At 49.3% G+C, this 7,603-nt stretch overlaps 1 protein-coding gene across 1 annotated transcript in view; it reads right to left on the bottom strand.

Annotated features, from left to right (window-relative positions):
- CD247 (CD247 molecule) overlaps positions 1-7,603 on the bottom strand; it is an 86,755-nt gene that overhangs the window by 11,778 nt on the left and 67,374 nt on the right. The window lies entirely within an intron of this gene.

Here is a 7,603-nt window from a genome sequence, read left to right as displayed (position 1 = left end):
CCCCCAGATGGTCCTACAAGGAGAAATCATGACAAGATTACATCCAATCCCCGTACCTCACCCTGATCACAACCCTCCTGGACTAGCTCCTGGGAATCCTAGACTGCCCCAAGGCAGATGTGGCACCTGGTAGGATCACAGACCCTGGGAGATGGGAGGGCAGGTGAGGAGGTAGGAAAGTGAAGCTATCCCCTGGGGGCATGGGAGCCCAGCTATATGTGAGCCCCTGTGTGAACCATGAACCCTGGAAGCCTTGGGAAGATGCCCATGTCTGGATGAATGGTGCCCCCTGGACTAAGGTGTGTGGCCCCTTGAGCCTACCCACAGGGAGAAATAGGGCTTTGGGGCACTGGCAAGGGCTGGGCTCAGAGACTTGGTGGCACTATCTATGAATTAGAATAGTGAGGATTTGGATGAATCTGCCCCCCAACTTTTTGCTTCCTCAGCCCAGGCACTCTCCTACACCGGGCAGCAGGGTCCAGTGCTTGACTTCCCTCTAGGCCACATAGGGTCTCCTGGGCAATGTGCAGAAGTACCTCTGGGGATCTCATCCACCTGGGCCTGGCACCTCCTGCCCATGGGTCCTAGCTCCATGGCCTCAGCCTCCTCTGTCTCCTCTCCCAAACCAGCCTCGGAGTGCAGGGTTCCCACTTCATGTCCCCTCCTTTTCTGTCCCTACTCTTCCTCCCATCTCTTCAAACCTAATGCAGCCTACAAAATGCAGCTCTGAGTTTCCCTCTGTTCAGTCTCTTCCACTCAAAATTTCCAAGGGGTCCCTAACCCCTACTGCCATTTTGAACTTTGTCAAACTGTAGTGAATGCACATTTATTTAGTTGGCACTGACATTGGTGTACCATGGGTTGGGGAGTCAGGTGTGACAAATATTCTGGTTAAATAAAAGTTAGCATTTTTATTTGAAAGATCACTGCCCTGTGAACAAGCAGATGCAGAATTTAGTTTTAACTGTATTTCCTACTAGCTAAGTGTGCAGCAACTCAGTCTGTAAAACAGGGTTGCTGTATCTCTCTCTCCACCTCTGCCTGGGGAGCAGAGGTTTCAAGGCCAGTCCCGCCAGCGTGGGTGTCTCCCTAGGCCAGGGCGCCCCCTGGTGGCTGTCTGCGGGTCTGTTAGGGCTGAGAGAGTGGACATTGTGTGCTGAAGTGCTGACCTAGCCTTATCAGTTTGAGGGAAGCTATTTACCCTCTTTCAGCTGCCACTTCTGTTAAAGAGGGTGAAAACTATTACATTTCACCTGTGATTACTCTGTCCAAGACGCCTGAAATGTAATTATTATCAGATCCTCCAACCAGCAATACACAGAAACTGAGGCACTAAGGAGTTCAGGTTTAGAACACACAGTAAGCACAAGGCAGGACTCCTGAGCTCCAAAAGTGTCTCCAACCCCTACCCATGCCCCCAGGCCCACCCTGTCTACCCTTCCCAGCGAGACGTTGCTTTGGATTCCCCCAAAAGCCATGGAGGCAGATAATTCAAAGCTGCCCACAGCATCCCCACACAAAGCATGCTGAGTCCCTTTGTCCTCAAGCCTTTGACTCCAGCCCCAGTTCAGGACCACTCCTGGCTCCAGGCAGCAAATCTCTCCATAAATGTCCTGCAAACCCTGCTCAGAGATCACTGATGACCCAGCCTCTAGAGAAGAATCCATACTGCCTGTCCAGCCGTGTTAGGGCTCTGCCTTGCCAGCCCCAGCCTGAAAGTCCAGGCCTTTCCATCACCCTGCTCCTCTTGTTCCTGGCTTTGACACTCCATTCTTCCTTGAACACACCTGTACTTTCCTCCCTCCCTGACATTCTAAGCTGATTTCTCTTCTAGCACTGATGTTGTTAGCTGCACCCTCCACTCGACACCCCTCAAAATCAGACTCTACCCCACCACCTGAGCCCCTAGGGAAAACTCAGAGTAGTGATGTAGGTGCAAGAGCCTGCAGCTCACCAAGCACTCTCCAAACATAACTCATGAGGACTCTGAGATGCTTCTGCAGCTAGGCCATGAGCACGTGAGACCAATGGCTGCACCTTCTGTGTTTTCACCTCTCCCCCCACCCCTGACATCAGAGTGCGGGCTGCTCTGATACAGCGAGAGGGGGGTTCAGCAATGAGGAAGGGGTGGCCAGGGAGAGACGTTTGTCTGCCCTTTGGCCCTGAGGCAGTGCTGCAAGTCCCCAGTGACCCAAGGAAGGATCCAAAGGCCTCTGAAAGACAAGCCAGCCTCCCTTGAAGGCCACCACAGCTCAGGTAATTTTTTCTTTGGGAACTGGAGAAGAAATGGCAGCAGCGATTTACGGGCCTGGTTGAGACTCAGAATAAAAGCTGGGAGAGAATCGCCCAGCTGCCTGTCACAGAAAATGAGAACAGAAAAATTACAGGGCAGTAAATTTAGCACAAATAAGAAGAAATATTTCTTCGTGTTGTGCAGAGTCAGCGCGGTGGGGGGCAGAAGAATTGGGAGCCTCCCTGGAGATAAGTAATAGGGACAGGTTTTCTTTCTTTTTAAGAGCAGCATGATTTTATGACCAATGACAACTAGGCTATATGTAGTGGGGTAGCAAAGAGCATATTAACCCCAGCATACTTCACGGGAGGGGAGGGGACCTTCCCTGTCCTCTGTCCCCCTGTGCTGGGACGGATGGTCCTGAGGAAGGCCCAGAAAGCTCCACACAGTGGCACAGAAAAAAATTGAATTACATAACTGATTAAATACTCATTGAGTATCTTCTCTGTGCCAGGGGATGTTAGAATAGTGAAGGTGGATTCTAGGACTTTCTCTGCCACTTACTAGCTGTGTGGTTTTGGACAAGTCAACTCACCTCCCTGGGCCTCAGTTTCCCTATCTATGCAATTAGGGTAATCCTAGCCACCTTGGGGATGCAGTGAGAATCAAATCAGGTAATGCTTTGGTAGGTGTTTTTGTAAATGACAGGGCTTCTACTTCCTCAATGAAGACAATGATGTGTAATGTTTGGGTAGGGTCTTCTGAGTCCCCCGTGGCCTTGTGGGCTTAAGGCTATATACGCACAGGGGACAGGGGCTTCCCTGGGGCAGCAGCCAGTTTTCCAGAATGCCAGCTCAAAGGTATCCTGATGCCCTCCTGGTGCCAGCTTCTTCCCTGTCCCCCTCCTCACACCCCAAAGCAGAGACCTCTTTGCCTCCTTCCCTGAGCCACTCGTGCACCTGGGTCATTTATCTACCGCATTCCATTGCAGCGTGAGCCCCCCGCTTCCTAAGAGGTATTCAGGAAGTTGCATGTGGCTGCTTTGTGTACAACTGGACAGGCTGTTTTAGTTCATGCTACTATCTCCACTCCAGGTTCATAGCACCCAGGAGAATTCCAGCATGTGAAAGGTGACCCAGAGACTGATCAAGGCTTCTCATACAGACTCCCTCCCAATACCCTCTCCCATGAGGTTCCATCTAAGTGGCCTGGGTGGGGCTGGGGCCTGGGCCTGGGGATTTCACTGCATGGCCAGGATGGTGATTCAGAGCTGCAACTTTACACAGGTGCCGCTAACTAAGTCGGAGCCCACAGCCATGGGGAGGCCGCCATACCCTGCATCACATGTAGATTTCACAGTCACAGAGAGGAGGAACAAGATTAAAGCTTTGGTCCTTATACGCTAATTTTTGTGTACTTCTGAACTAAGTATTACTGAACTTCTTTAAGGCTTGGTTTTCTCCTCTGTAAGATGGGGATAATAATATTACCCATGTTAGGTGGTGGTAAGGATTAAATATGATTAATTCCAATGGGGTAAGGATTTTTTTTTCTTTTTCTTTTTTTGAGACAGAGCCCTTGGTAGAGTGATGTGGCATTATAGCTCACAGTAACCTCAAACTCTTGGGTTCAAGTGATCTTCTTGCCTCAGTTTTTCTATTTCTAGTAAAAACAGGGGTCTCACTCTTGCTTAGGCTGTCTCAAACTCCTGAGCTCAGGTGATCCACCTGCCTCAACCTCCCAGAGTGCTGGGATTACAGGCATGAGCCACTGGGCCTGGCCAGGGTAAGGATTAAATGAGGTAATTTTTTTTGGTGGTTTTTTTTTTTTTTTGGCCGGGGCTGGGTTTGAACCCGCCACCTCTGGCATATGGGACCGGTGCCCTACCTGCTGAGCCACAGGCACCGCCCTAAATGAGGTAATTTTAATGGGTTGAGGGGCCCCATAAGTATACGTGTACCATTATGTTAGTTACTGTCACGATTCTTACTATAAGCAGGTGCATATAAGCTGGTGCCCTCCTGCCTTGTAGCAGGATTCCTGGAATAGGCCACATGAGACCCCCACAGGAGCCCCCAGGGGCAGCTGGAGCCGATACAAAGTATCTGGCCAGGTGTTTCATTGCTTCTAAAAATGTCGTGAGGCTGGTTGGTGAGAGTGAGCTAGATAGTGTAAAACAGCCTTTTGCCATCTTCATAAAAGCCTTGAGTGTAGGAAGTTTCACAGCACTGACTATTAACAGGAAGATTCTGAGGCTCTAGAGGGCAGCCTGGGGGAGGCACTCGTCCTTACAGAATCTGATCTTTCCAAGTGAAATGTATCTGAATTGTATCATCTGTCTCCAGACCAGATTATAAACTTCCCTGAAAAGTATTGTTAGGTCTTAATCAAGTTGGTTCTATCATAGCCCAAAGCCACAAACACACACCATGCCCACCTTCCCCTACAGCCAGGATCTTCCTCCGGCAAATCTTGTCTAGGAGCTGGGCAAACTACTGGACTCCCTCACATCTAACTAGTAAGGATACTCTTATTTGAACTTCTAAAATTCTTGTGTCAGACTGAATTTGAATTTGATTCCCAGGAGAGGTAAGTAGGACCCAATTCATAGGCTGATAAACGGAGACCAGAGGAAGCAACTTCACCAGACAACACCTGCAGGTTAGTGGCAAAGCTGACAGGATGACAGGTCTCCTGACTTTTCTTAACCCTCTGCCTTCAGTGACTTGACCTGTGGTCACAGGAGACCCAGAGTCCTTTGAATTCACAGCCCTTGCTGTTTGCCTGCCTTTAACACTTAGTCACAGCTTGTGAACGTTTCACATCCTGGAGTTCCCCCCAACAGGCTCTGCAAAGCACAGATGGTGTATTTTGATTTCACTTTGTCGTTTCCCCTCCTCATCTCGAATATCACAGGTCACTGGAGAAGAGGAAAGAACATATGCCTCTTCCTGTCTTGGAGTTCTAGGACAACTCAGGCCCCCCTGTCTGCAGAAGAGATTTAATACGACTGACTTAAAATGTGGGGGAAGTGTGTTGCACAGCAGCTGTGCTGAGCCCACAGGTCTTGAGTGGCCTTCTTTGCCACAACAGAGGCTCTGCAGGTTCCAGCAGCAGTGGGAATAGACAAGTTCTCCCACCTTCCACCTCTTCCCACCAGATCTGGGGACAGAAGTGGGCCAGGTTCCCCAACTCAGGAAGGGGATGCCTACCCTTCAGGGGTGTGTGAGGATACAATCAATAATGATCATGTACAAAGTGCTCAGTGTGTAGGAGGAGCTCAGTAGTGCATAGACACATTCTGAGCTCCTCAAGTCACAAAATAATGATGTAACTTACATTTGTGCTCCCCATACAGTTTAGAGAACTCTGCCCTTTTGCAATCTGGTTTAATCCTCAGCACAACCTTGTCTGAGATGGGCAGAATTATTATCACTTCTATTTGCAGGAAAGGAAATTGAGGTTCCAGTGGGTTACGCAGTTAGAAATTTCCTGAGTGCATCTGATGCAAAGTTCCTGTTCTCTCCACTTTATGCCAGTGTCTCTGGGCTTTCCCTCATCCAGAGAGCTTCCCACCTTTTGCAAGAATTTATTCTCTAGGTTTGGCACCCATATGGCACAGTGGTTACGGAGCCAGCCATATACACCGAGGCTGGCGGTTTTGAGCCTGGCCCGCGCCTGCCAAACAATGACAACTGCAACAAAAAAATAGCCGAGCATTGTGGTGGGCGCCTATAGTTCCAGCTACTTGGGAGGCTGAGGCAAGAGAATTGCTTAAGCCCAGGAGTTTGAGGTTGCTGTGAGCTGTGACGCCATAGCACTCTACCAAGGGTGACATAATGAAACTCTGTCTCAAAAAAAAAAAAAAAAAGGAATTTCTTCTCTAGCAGGTACCTTTGGCCTCTGCTTGAACACCTTGGGTGACAGTGAGCTCACCACCTACCAATCACTGGTGGAGAGTTCTAATTTTCAGTCTTTCAAAAATAACTTTGATCCTAGTTCTGCCTTCAGAAGAACAAACTACACCGATCCTCTAAGTTCTATAGGACAGCCTTCCAAATCCCATCCCCTTCCAGTTCGTCTCCACTTTAATAGGAAGCACTTTAGTTAGCATCACAGGTAAGAATAAACCCTAGGAAGGCAGCCAAGTTGAGTCCAAGTCCTGGCTCTGCTACTGTGTGATCACAGACTAATTCTAGCTATCTTCCAGGGCATGAGACAGTTAAATGGCATGGGTTTGGTACCTGGTAAGTCCTCAGTTTGTAGGAGCTGATGGACTCAATATTAATATTAATCACAATAGCCCATGATCCAGGTGGGAGTAACCAGCCTCCTGATTTTCCTCCCTTTCCATTTCTAACCTGGAGCCCAAGGTCCTGCTGCTGCCCAGCTCTGCCCCCAGGCTCAGATACAACTGAGTTGACACTGCAAGTTAAAAATTTAGAAAACAGGAAGTCACATGTCCTCAGGAAGGCAGTGGCAGCAGCGATGGGGGGGCCTGTGTCAGGTGCTGGGTGTGATGCCAGGCCTCCCCCTCCGGGGGTTGCTGTCTTTCATTGAGTAGCTAACTATCACCGCAGCAGGAAAGATACAGCCTAGACACACAGTCTAGTTGTAGCCACAAGTTGCAAATTTATTCTGGGCCAGGAACTACATGCGAGTTTTTCCTTTCAGTCCTCGCAGTGACTCTGACTTCATAATTGGGGAAACTGAGACTCCGAGAGGTTAGTAACATGTCTCAGGTCTAGAGTGAGGGTTGAACCCGGGCGTGTCTGGAGCCATTGGTTACCACCACTTGGTAATGCCCTTGGATAGCATGCTGGTCCTCAGGGCTGAGAGGGGTCCCTACCAGGCTGTGAAGTCCTTCCTTCTCCAAGGAGAGAATCTGTGTAGCAGGTGGAAATATCCTGACTCTACAATTGGCCTTTTTTCTTGCGGGATGGGGAGCTGAAAGGTCTAGGGGGCTAGCAAGTAGAGATGGTCTGCTATCTAAGGTGAGGCAGGACCCACACCAGTCAGTGTCCAAAGCAGATGATCTACTTGGAGACATGCTAATCACCTTGACCTACAGCCCAGCTCTACCTAATTCGTTGGCAACACATAATCTTTTGCCTTTTACTTTAATTTGCCAAAGTCTCCTTAACCCCCTCCTCAGTGTTAGATTTCAAATATTCTTTTTTTTTTGTTGTGACAGAGTTCCCTATGCCCTGAGCAGAGTGCAATGGCGTCGTAGCTCACTGCAACCTCAGACTCGGACTGTGGGCATCCTGCTGCCTCAGCCTCCCAAGCCGCTGGGATTACAGGTGCTCACCCAGATGCCCGGCTGGGTTTTTCCATTTTTTTCATGAGTCGGGGTCTCACTCTCATTCA

Source organism: Nycticebus coucang, chromosome 10 (assembly GCF_027406575.1).
Source record: "Nycticebus coucang isolate mNycCou1 chromosome 10, mNycCou1.pri, whole genome shotgun sequence".
Taxonomy (NCBI): Eukaryota; Metazoa; Chordata; class Mammalia; order Primates; family Lorisidae; genus Nycticebus; species Nycticebus coucang.
The sequence above is the reverse complement of the archived record's forward strand: the minus strand, read 5'-3'. Positions and strand labels throughout refer to the sequence as shown.